Source organism: Trematomus bernacchii, unplaced genomic scaffold (genome assembly GCF_902827165.1).
Source record: "Trematomus bernacchii unplaced genomic scaffold, fTreBer1.1, whole genome shotgun sequence".
Classification (NCBI taxonomy): Eukaryota; Metazoa; Chordata; class Actinopteri; order Perciformes; family Nototheniidae; genus Trematomus; species Trematomus bernacchii.
The window spans coordinates 28,593-39,584 of record NW_022987635.1 but is presented as its reverse complement, the minus strand read 5'-3'; the positions used below and the strand labels follow the sequence as shown (position 1 = coordinate 39,584).

Genomic DNA, 10,992 nt, shown 5'->3' with positions numbered 1-10,992 from the left:
AAAAGATTATAAAAACAAATCACAGTAAATGATAAAAGTGTTTTTTAAGCATGATTAGGCAGAAGTAAAAACAAGCAAACCGGTGATGATACAAATGCTGAACACACACTCACACACTCTTGCACATGGATATGGACCACCCTGATTAACACTTTGCAAAATAAAGCAATTAAGTGGCTTTGTATCAGTCCATTAAGAAGATCATTCTCATATATGGAAAGCCTGCATACAGAGAATAATACTAACAAATATTCAGCAATAATCTGCGTGGTGTCATCACATGATCTGATATGAAAAACAACATTTGGCTATGATAAAAAAAGGTTAAAATGATGTGTTTTTTTGGACATCGTACCCTGAATTCACTCTCCTCAACCAAGAGCCCTGATTGGCCAGTGGTGTGTACCGTAGTGGGTTTCCATTGGTCGATTAAATAAACGCGTTAGGATGAAACGATTTTCTTTTACTGACAAAACATCCGATTTCTCTTGTTGCCGTTTAGTGTGGAAACAAAAAATATTGACCTTAAATCAAGATTCTGATTCTCCTCAAATCCACAGTTCTGTGATACGCAAGTGGTAGTACTTCCAAAAAAAAGAAGAAAATATTTGGTAATGTCTTTTTATGTAAATTCTTCATCCAAAAAGTGGCACTTCTTTAGTCCTTGAATGATAAAATAAATTGTGTGGTGCAGAGAAGCAAAAAGGACCGACGATCACACCAAATTAAAAAAATAACCCTTTGATTTCACACATTTTAAAATGGCCTTCTTGGTGTTTTCTCTCCTTAAATTGTCCAAAAATCTTCATTCATTCGTAACATCTCCCTCCTTCAGTCCTTATATGGCCATCAGCTTCCTGTGGCTCCTCCCACTTCAGTCCTTATTATGGTCAAAACATTCCTTAGAGTCCGTGAGCTCGTCCTCCTTTTAGGTCCATTCATGGGAAAAACAACATCCTGTGTGTTTTAGTATCCGACCTTCACTGAGGTCAAAGGTCAGTGACTTTGTTCTCCAGCGCGGCGGCGATCTGTTGGAGGCGGAGCGTCAGCTGCTTATTCTGGGCAGCCGGGTCCTCGTCCAGAGACTTGATGATCTGGAAAAGACGACAAAATGACGTAACGTTTGGGTAAAGATTCAGATTCTGCTTTTTGACTCGTAATGCAGAAACATAAAACAGGATTACACTGAAGCATCGAAGAGACAGCATTCTACAAAGAGTGCCACAGTGACGCATCCTAAAACCCGGAAGTAAACTCCTTCCGGTTCCTTCGACAAAAACGCAATCCAATTTCTCCATAGGGTTTAGGAAAATAGCTGGAAATAAGGTCTGTGGTTGAAACACATTGAAGAGACGGATCATGTTTTGTTCAGGATAATCTCCACATGTCTACCCTACTTTTATCATTTTCTAATCATAAATCTAGTCGCCAGAAGCAAAATGCTAACGTTATGCTATAAAGGAACTACAGCAGGGTCGCTACTTCAACGTCACGCCAACTTAAGATCCATATTCAAACATACAGATTCTAAATGGTACAAGTTGAAGCGTTTGTTTGAACAGTTTGCAGGAGGCAAACAAACTTAGAGGAGTGTTTACGTGTTTGGCCTCGACAACTTCTATAGTCAGGGGTGCACATAACTGGTACGCAGGTACGCATGCGCGGCAACAATCTGAAATGCGTACCGTCACTTGTGTCACAAAGCACATTTGCGTACCGACGTACATGTGAAGCTTTTCCAGAAGGCGGTTAGTTCACCGGACGACAGAGTCGGTCTCCGTGTGCACAGACAGGGCTGCTGTTAACGTCGGCCTGTACAGCAGCCCTAAATCGCGAAGCGCTGTACTCCACTACCACCCCCCCCCCGGTTGACAATCGCGAAGCGCTGTACTCCACTCACTGACCCCCCCCCCCGTTGACAATCGCGAAGCGCTGTACTCCACTACCACCCCCCCCCCCGTTTGAACCACAAACCTTATTTATAGCTATTATCCTAAACCCTATGGAGAAATTGCATTGTTTTTTGTCGAAGGAACCGGAAGTGGTAAAATGCTAACTTATTTTCGGGTTTTAGGACGCGTCACTGTGGCACTCTATTCGATTGATTTGCTAATATGACAGAAAGTATCAAATGTACAAGCGTTACAGTAAAGATTTTTACTGTTAAAGTGAGTTATATTTTCATCTTTTTTTCCCTAAGATTCTTTTTTTTTTACAGAAATATGACTTTTTCCGATTTTGAATTTAGTTTCAGAATTCTTTCAAATTTCCAGAATTTTGACTTTTATTCTCAAATTGTTGACTTTTTTCAAATTATGATTTTTTTTCAGAATTTTGACTTTTTTTCAAATGTTTCTTAATTTTCTTAACAACTCGGTGTTCAGCTCGTGTGTGTGTTGCTGCAAAACAAAGGTTCAAACGTGTTAAAAAAATCACCTAAAAATAGACATTTCCCATGTTCTGTTATTAAAATGAGTTTCTTTACATACCCTGGAAACCTCAGCAAGGTGTGTGTTCATGTCCTGATCGCTGATAGGGACCATCTCTCTGATGCCCTTGTAGTAACTAGAGAGAACACACACACACACACACACACACACACACACACACACACACACACACACACACACACACACACGTATAATTTAAAAAAAGGCTTTGATTCTGCTTAATAATGTTAATTTTAAACGAGAGAATTTGATGTTCTGTTTTTTAACACTGTAAACTACTGGGGGAAAAGATATTTAATAATAACAATGTTCTTATTTGTAAGTTGATATTTTAAGCTTTAACTGATGCATCCAAATGTATCCACGCTGCTGTATATAAACACACATCTGTCCTCACTCGTCCACCATCTTCTTGTACGTGGAAATCTCTTTTGCGTAGAGCAGCTTGTTGCTAGGAGACTCCTGCAGGGAAACAGAGGAATATCTTTAGTTATTTGCAAATCGTCTCTTAGAATGATATGAAACACAAAATGAGAAGTAAACAAGACGCTCTTCGTGCAGGATTTGGACTTTTTTTTCCTTCTGATCTTTGACTTTTTCCGATTTGTGTCTTTTTCAAATGTTTGATTTTTTCACTTTACAATAAGAATGCCCGTATAAATCAAATCAAATCAAATCAAGGTTTATTTATAAAGCACATTTAAAAGCGATTTTTGGTCGGGCCAAAGTGCTGTACATGTAATAACTACAATCACATAAAAACACATTTCTATAATCACAATAAAAGACAATAAATTACAACAGATATTTAAAAAGAAAACACAGGGAAAAGTCAGGAGTCGTGCTCCGCTCTGACTAAAAGGCCAGGGAGAAGAAGTGTGTCTTAAGAGTAGATTTAAAAAACCCTAGGGTCTGGGCCGACCTCACATGGAGGGGCAGAGTGTTCCAGAGCCTAGGGCCAGCTGCTGTGAAGGCTCGGTGCCCTCGGGTTTTGAGCCTGGTCTTGGGCACTACCAGCAGCAGCTGGTCAGCAGACCTTAAAGCTCTTGTTGGGGTGTAGCGCTGGAGGAGTTCAGCTATATAGGCCGGAGCCAGCCCATTTAGTGCTTTAAAAACAAATAAAAGGAGTTTAAAATCAATTCTGAACCGAATTGGAAGCCAGTGCTGTGAGGCCAGAATTGGGGTGATGTGGTCACGCTTTTGTGGCCAGTGAGTAGACGTGCAGCTGCGTTCTGGACTAGCTGCAGGCGTTTAATTGACGCCTGGTCCATACCCACGTACAGAGCGTTGCAGTAGTCCAACCTCGAGGTAACAAAGGCATTAATAACCCTTTCCAGGTCCTCAAACGATAAAGGTAAAATAGTTTGTAATTCATTTATTAATTAGGTTGTGAACACTTTATAAATCATTAATAAGCTTTTATAAGACATGAGATAAACAGGGCGACTGTGACCGGTTGCTTGCCAAATAGAGCCCACATTTATCTGTACTGCTAAGCCTTATATTGGCTACCTAGCTTACTTCGTCTCCTTCATCAGCCAGCATCCTTGGTATCTGTTGCTCACTGAGTTGATTCTCGCTAAGTAGCCAATATAAGGCTTAGTCCTCTTGCCAAATAGTGAGCCCACATTTATCTGCACTGCTAAGCCTTATTATTAGAAATGGTAGTAACTCATTAATACATGGGAATGTGTGTTTTAAACTTTACAATAAGGCTCCCTTTTGGCAGTTATAAATGTTAGTAACTCATAAATAAATGGTCATAAAGAGATGCCAAGAAACATCAAGATGGATGGGGTTCAATCAACTCAGTGAACAACAGATACCAAGGATGCTGGCTGATGAAGAAGACGAAGTTAGCTAATGGCGCATTTCCACTGCAGCGCGTAGCACGGTTTAAGCGTGCCGTGCCAAACCCGGCCTGTTTTTTGTTGCGTTTCCACTAGGGGTAGTTTCGGCTAACGGGTACTTTTTCACAGTTTTTCTGGCTCTCCAAAATCCAGGTTCTTTCCGGGCCAACAACCGGGCTGAGTATGCTAAACTAGTGACGGCAAGGGGGCTACAACTACAACACAATGAACATATTTGACCGTGATTTAATTGTAATACACGTTTCAAAATGATGCCGAAGTAACAACATACTGATACCGGTTAGTAAAAACCATGAATTAATGCTTTGACAAGTCTGCAGACAGACGGCAGGCGAAACACCTTTTAAAATGCGTGTTTTCTAAATGGAGATCGGCTAAGCTAACGCAGTATATGCTCCGACCGTCCACACTCACAACAACGGCCTACAGACATAAATAAAGCAGCGACTGTATTCACCATGACACAGGCAGTCTGTGGTTTGTACTTGTTTCACTTTTGTCTAGTTTCTGAACAGATATGAGGAGCTGTGAGCTCTGAGTGCTAACAGCTAACGGCTGATGTTGGTTTTATGGTTCGCATTGAAGATGACGTCACGGCTCCGCCTACACTGCGTTACTATAGTGTAAGGTTTTAGTGTTTGTCTATCTGTCTTATTGTGACATGACTCTGCTCTATCTTTCCAGGTGTCTGCACTTCCTGTCTTTGTGTGTCACCGGTCAGACTGATTGTTGTTCCCGCCCCTGATTGTGTCCACCTGTGCCTCATTACCTAATGTGTGTGTGTGTGTATATATAGTCCTTCTCTCCCTTTGTCTTGTGTTGGTTCGTCTTGTCTCTTCATGATATCCATGCTGTTACCAGAGACTTTGTAAATACCTAGTTGAACCTAAGGATTCTTTGGAAATGTCCTAGTAGATCCTAGAAGACTTTTGAAAAGCTTTGTGATCTTTATAAATAAAGACTATTACCAAAGCAAAGGAATCGAGCATCTGAGTTCTTAAAGAGCCCTTCGTGTCATAACGAACCAACCAAACAAGATGGACTCAGCCGATTCTACCACAGTGAGAACGGCCCTGCAGGCGCAGGGTACACGCCTTCATCAACATGAGGGACAGCTGTCAGCAATCAACCAAGGGGTCCAGGATTTACATGCTCGTCAAGACAACTTTCAAGCTACGGTGACGACAGAAATAAATCTACTGGCTGAAAAGATGCGGGACATACTGACTCACCTCGTGGCAAACCCTGGTGTTCCTGCGGCAGAGTTTTCCGGTTCAGCGGGGGTCGGGTCTGCTGATATCCCCGTTCAAGTACCCATGCAGTCACCTACGATCCGTCTCGCTTCGCCGGAGAAATTCTCCGGAGACTCTGGAAACTGTCGTCCCTTCCTGGTACAGTGCGATCTCCACTTCAAACACCAGCCCGCAGCATTTCCCACCGATCAAGCTAAAGTAGCTTTTATTGTCTCTCATCTGACGGGTAGAGCGGAAGCCTGGGCAACAGCGGAGTGGTCCCGGTGCTCGCCTGTTTGTCAGTCATTGGAACTGTTCTTGGATACCATGAGCAAGATCTTTGATCAGATATCACCCGGGAGAGAGTCAGCGAGAGCCCTGGTGAACATTAAACAGCGGCAGAGGAGAGTGGCGGATTACGCAATTGATTTCCGTACTCTGGCAGCGGAGAGTGGGTGGAACTCGGCGGCTCTCTTTGATGCTTTCCTGCATGGGTTAGCGGATCCCATAAAGGATCAGTTAGCTCCATTACAGCTGCCTGAAGATTTGGACTCGCTCATCGCCATGGCTATCCGGGTTGATCAACGTCTAGCTGATAGACAGCGGGAAAAGGGAAGGAATGCAGTATCCACTCCACCTTTCAGACGGGAGTTACCGAGGGAATACTACACTTGGCAGAGGAATTCCCAGACTTCATCTCCAGAGCGATCAGCGCCTCCTATCGCCGCGGAGGAACAGATGCAGCTCGGAAGAGCCAGACTCACGCCGGAGGAGCGTCAGCGCCGTCTACGGGAGCGGCGGTGCTTCTACTGCGGCCAGCAGGGTCATGTTTCGGCAGCCTGTTCGGCAAAAGATCAGGCTCATCAGCAGGAAGGAAGACGCTGGTGAGCCGAGTGACTTCCTTCGACTCTCCAGTCAGAAAATTAATGCAGGTACGAATCAAGCTTGGGGATAAGACTGTGACTCAGGATGCATTAGTCGATTCTGGGGCTGATGAGAGTTTGTTAGACTGGGAGCTGGCTAAGAGTTTGAATTTAAAGGTTGTACTTTTAGATCAGCCCTTAGAGGCTAGTGCTTTGGACGGCCGCCTTTTATGTACAGTTACTCATCGCACTGAGCCCATGGTATTAGTCGTAGATCAGGAACATCGAGAGCAAATTAGTTTTCACTTATTTAACTCTGCTCAACATCCTCTCATTTTGGGGTACCCATGGCTTGTTAAACACAACCCTCACGTTGACTGGCAGACAGGAAAGGTGAAAGGGTGGGGGGTTGAGTGCTCTCGTTCATGTTTAACCAGTGAAACAGGGTTGAGTAGCAGACCTAGTAACTTTAAGCAGGGGTCAGGTAATAGCAGTGACATTTGTTCTAAACCTTCTGACTTTCCTGACTTGTCTAAAGTTCCTGGTTGCTATTCAGACATTAAGGAGGTGTTTAACAAAACACGAGCTACTTCATTGCCTCCCCATAGACCGTACGATTGTCCCATAGAACTTCTGTCGGGCTCTACTATTCCCAAGGGACGGCTGTACTCTCTTTCTGGGCCAGAAAGGGAGGCCATGAAGGCATATATCGATTCTTCACTCAAGACTGGGTTGATTCGGACATCTTCATCCCCAGCAGCGGCAGGTTTCTTTTTTGTGGGAAAAAAGGACGGGACATTGAGGCCCTGTATTGATTATAGTCCGCTAAATCAGATCACGGTCAAGAACAGATATCCCCTTCCACTCATCTCTACGGCATTTGAACTATTACAGGGAGCTAAGATATTTACCAAGCTTGACCTAAGGAATGCTTATCACCTTGTGCGCATCCGGGAGGGGGATGAGTGGAAAACAGGTTTCAATACACCTACGGGACATTACGAATATTTGGTGATGCCTTTTGGACTTTGTAATGCACCTGCTGTTTTCCAAGCTCTCATTAACGATGTGTTAAGAGATTTCCTGAATGTTTTCTGTTTTGTGTACCTCGATGATATTCTCATCTTTTCTCCAGATGAGAATACTCATGTTAACCATGTTCATCTTGTTCTTCAAAGACTCCTGGCTAATCATTTGTTTGTGAAAGCCGAAAAATGTGAGTTTCATGTCAACTCAGTATCATTTTTGGGCTTTGTGATTTCCCCTAACAAGATGGAAATGGACCCAGCAAAGGTCAGTGATGTGGCAAATTGGCCTATGCCAAACTCCAGAAAGAAAGTTCAGCAATTCTTGGGGTTTGCTAACTTTTACAGACGTTTCATACGCAATTTCAGTGCTATTGCCTCTCCTCTCCATTCCCTTACCTCTCCCCATGTTCAGTTTGTGTGGAATCCACAGGCAGAGAAATCCTTCATGGATCTGAAGAGGAGGTTCACCACAGCTCCTATCCTGACTGTACCTGATCGCAACCGACAGTTTGTGGTGGAAGTAGACGCCTCTAACGATGGCGTTGGAGCTATACTGTCTTAGATGTCAGCGGGGGACAATAAACTTCATCCGTGTGCCTATCTCTCCCGTAAGCTATCTTCTGCTGAGAGGAATTACGACGTGGGAAATCGGGAACTCTTGGCTGTGAAGATTGCTTTGGAGGAGTGGCGGCACTGGTTGGAGGGAGCGGAGCAGGATTTCCTGGTATGGACAGATCATAAGAACTTGCAGTACATCAGGAGGGTAAAGCGCTTGAACTCCAGACAAGCCAGGTGGGCTTTATTCTTTAACAGATTTAGCTTCACTCTGTCTTATCGACCTGGTTCGAAGAACGGGAAACCGGACGCTCTCTCCAGAGTTTTTGATCCGGAGCCAGTTCCCAAGACTCCAGAACCCATTCTGCGGTCAGACCGGGTGATCGGGAGTGTGACCTGGCCCATTGAAGCTAAGGTAAAACAGGCTAATGGAGAGAATCCTGTCCATAAAGGTTGTCCTCAGAATCGCCTGTTTGTTCCTAGGACACTTCGTTCTCAGGTGATTCATTGGGCCCATACATCTGTCCTTTCATGTCATCCTGGAACCAAGAGGACCCTTTTTATGGTGAAACACAGATTCTGGTGGCCTGCTATGTGGAAAGATGTGGCAGAGTATGTGGCAGCTTGTCCTGTGTGTGCTAGAAACAAGACATCTCGTCAAGCTGCGGCAGGTCTTCTTCAACCTCTGCCCATTCCCCACAGACCATGGTCGCACATTGCGTTGGACTTTGTGACAGGATTTCCACCTTCGGCAGGTAATACCACAGTACTCACAGTCATTGATCGTTTTTCCAAGATGGTACATCTCATCCCCATGTCCAAATTACCTACTGCCAAAGAAACTGCACAGGCCATGTTGTCCCATGTTTTTCGAATACATGGTTTCCCAAGTGATGTCGTTTCAGACCGAGGCCCACAATTCGTTTCACGTTTCTGGAAGGAGTTTGGTCGCCTGATCCAAGCCACTGTGAGCCTGACATCCGGATACCATCCCCAGTCAAACGGCCAAGCGGAGAGGATGAATCAGGAAATGGAGACATGTCTGAGATGCCTGGTGTCCCAGAAGCCTACCACCTGGAGCAAACATCTGATCTGGGTTGAGTATGCACACAATACCTTACCCACATCAGCCACCGGAATCTCTCCTTTCCAATGTGTCCATGGATACCAGCCTCCATTGTTCCCGGAGCTCGAGCAAGAAGTTACCGTACCATCAGCACATGCTCTGGTTCGCCGCTGTCGCCGGGTATGGAAGGGTGTTCGCCAGATGCTGCAGAGAAGTGCGACCCGCATGAAGAGTTTGGCCGACCGAAAACGACGTCCATCTCCTAGATACAAGGTCGGACAACGAGTGTGGTTGTCCACCAAGGACCTTCCTCTTCATGTCGCCTCCAGGAAACTGGCCCCCCGGTTCGTTGGTCCATTTCCCATTTCAAAGGTTATTAATCCTGTTGCTGTTCGCCTATGTCTCCCAAAGTCTCTCAAGGTCCACCCCACGTTCCATGTCAGCAAGCTGAAACCAGTTTTAGAAAGTAGACTGGTCCCCTCCTCCACACCACCTCCACCTCCTCGGGTCATCGACGGAGGTATCGTCTATACAGTGGAAAAGATACTGTCAGAAAGAAAGCGGGGTAGAGGGAGACAGTTCCTGGTCGACTGGGTAGGGTATGGACTAGAGGAAAGATGCTGGATCCCGGGCAGCTTCATTGTCGACAAGACTCTGATCACGGATTTTGACAGACTACGGTTTCAGGGACGTCTGGAGTCGTCCGTAAAAGGGGGGGTACTGTAAGGTTTTAGTGTTTGTCTATCTGTCTTATTGTGACATGACTCTGCTCTATCTTTCCAGGTGTCTGCACTTCCTGTCTTTGTGTGTCACCGGTCAGACTGATTGTTGTTCCCGCCCCTGATTGTGTCCACCTGTGCCTCATTACCTAATGTGTGTGTGTGTGTATATATAGTCCTTCTCTCCCTTTGTCTTGTGTTGGTTCGTCTTGTCTCTTCATGATATCCATGCTGTTACCAGAGACTTTGTAAATACCTAGTTGAACCTAAGGATTCTTTGGAAATGTCCTAGTAGATCCTAGAAGACTTTTGAAAAGCTTTGTGATCTTTATAAATAAAGACTATTACCAAAGCAAAGGAATCGAGCATCTGAGTTCTTAAAGAGCCCTTCGTGTCATATAGATACTACCCCAGCTACTAAACTGTAATGGAGTCTAATTAATAACCTAATTAGAAACCCTTTATGAATCCTTTATAAGGGTAGTCTTATTGTAAAGTGGTACCGGTTTTTCTTCAGATTCTTTCACAATTTTGACTTTTTCAGATTTGAGTCTTTTCTCAGATTTTTGCCTTTTTTTCAATGTTAAGATTTTGGACATTTTTCAGAATTTGGACTTTTCTTCAGATTTCTGACATAAGGATCACTTTAACAGAAATACTTTAAGATAAAGGGACGTTTCTCCGTTACAAAAGACCTGAGAGTTTTCTCAAACAGTAGGTCTACTATATTCTATTTTATTTGTATTTACTTGCACTATTGTATCTGTGTTATTGTGTTGCACTGTAGGAGGAGCCTGTGACCTCAGATCTTCATTGAGATATCCACACCGTAGCTATGTACACAATAAAAGCCCTGAATCCTTGAACGTTTCTCTAGGAGTTAAATGTAATGTTTTTTTGCACTCACTCTGCTGAGTTTGTGCTCCGTCTTGGTGCAGGCGTCCATGAATGTCTGAGCGACGACGTGCAGCGACGCGTCCACGACCTCCGTCACGTGAACGTCTACGATGAACTGAGGGTTCCTCAGGATGTTCACCCAGAACCGCAGGGGCAAGCTGGGGAGACAAAGACCCCGTCAGAACCAATCACACACTCTTAGGTTTATTTATTTATTATTTTATTAGAATTAAGACTTTATTTTCAGAAGGAAAAAAAAGATATTAGTCAGAATTCTGAGCATTCTATTTTTTTTTTTAAATACAGTGATA

The 10,992-nt window shown here is 44.1% G+C and overlaps 1 pseudogene; it reads right to left on the bottom strand.

Moving 5' to 3' along the window:
• Positions 1 to 2,345: 2,345 nt before the first annotated feature.
• The window catches only part of LOC117484692, a 26,953-nt pseudogene continuing 18,306 nt past the window's right edge, over positions 2,346 to 10,992 (bottom strand).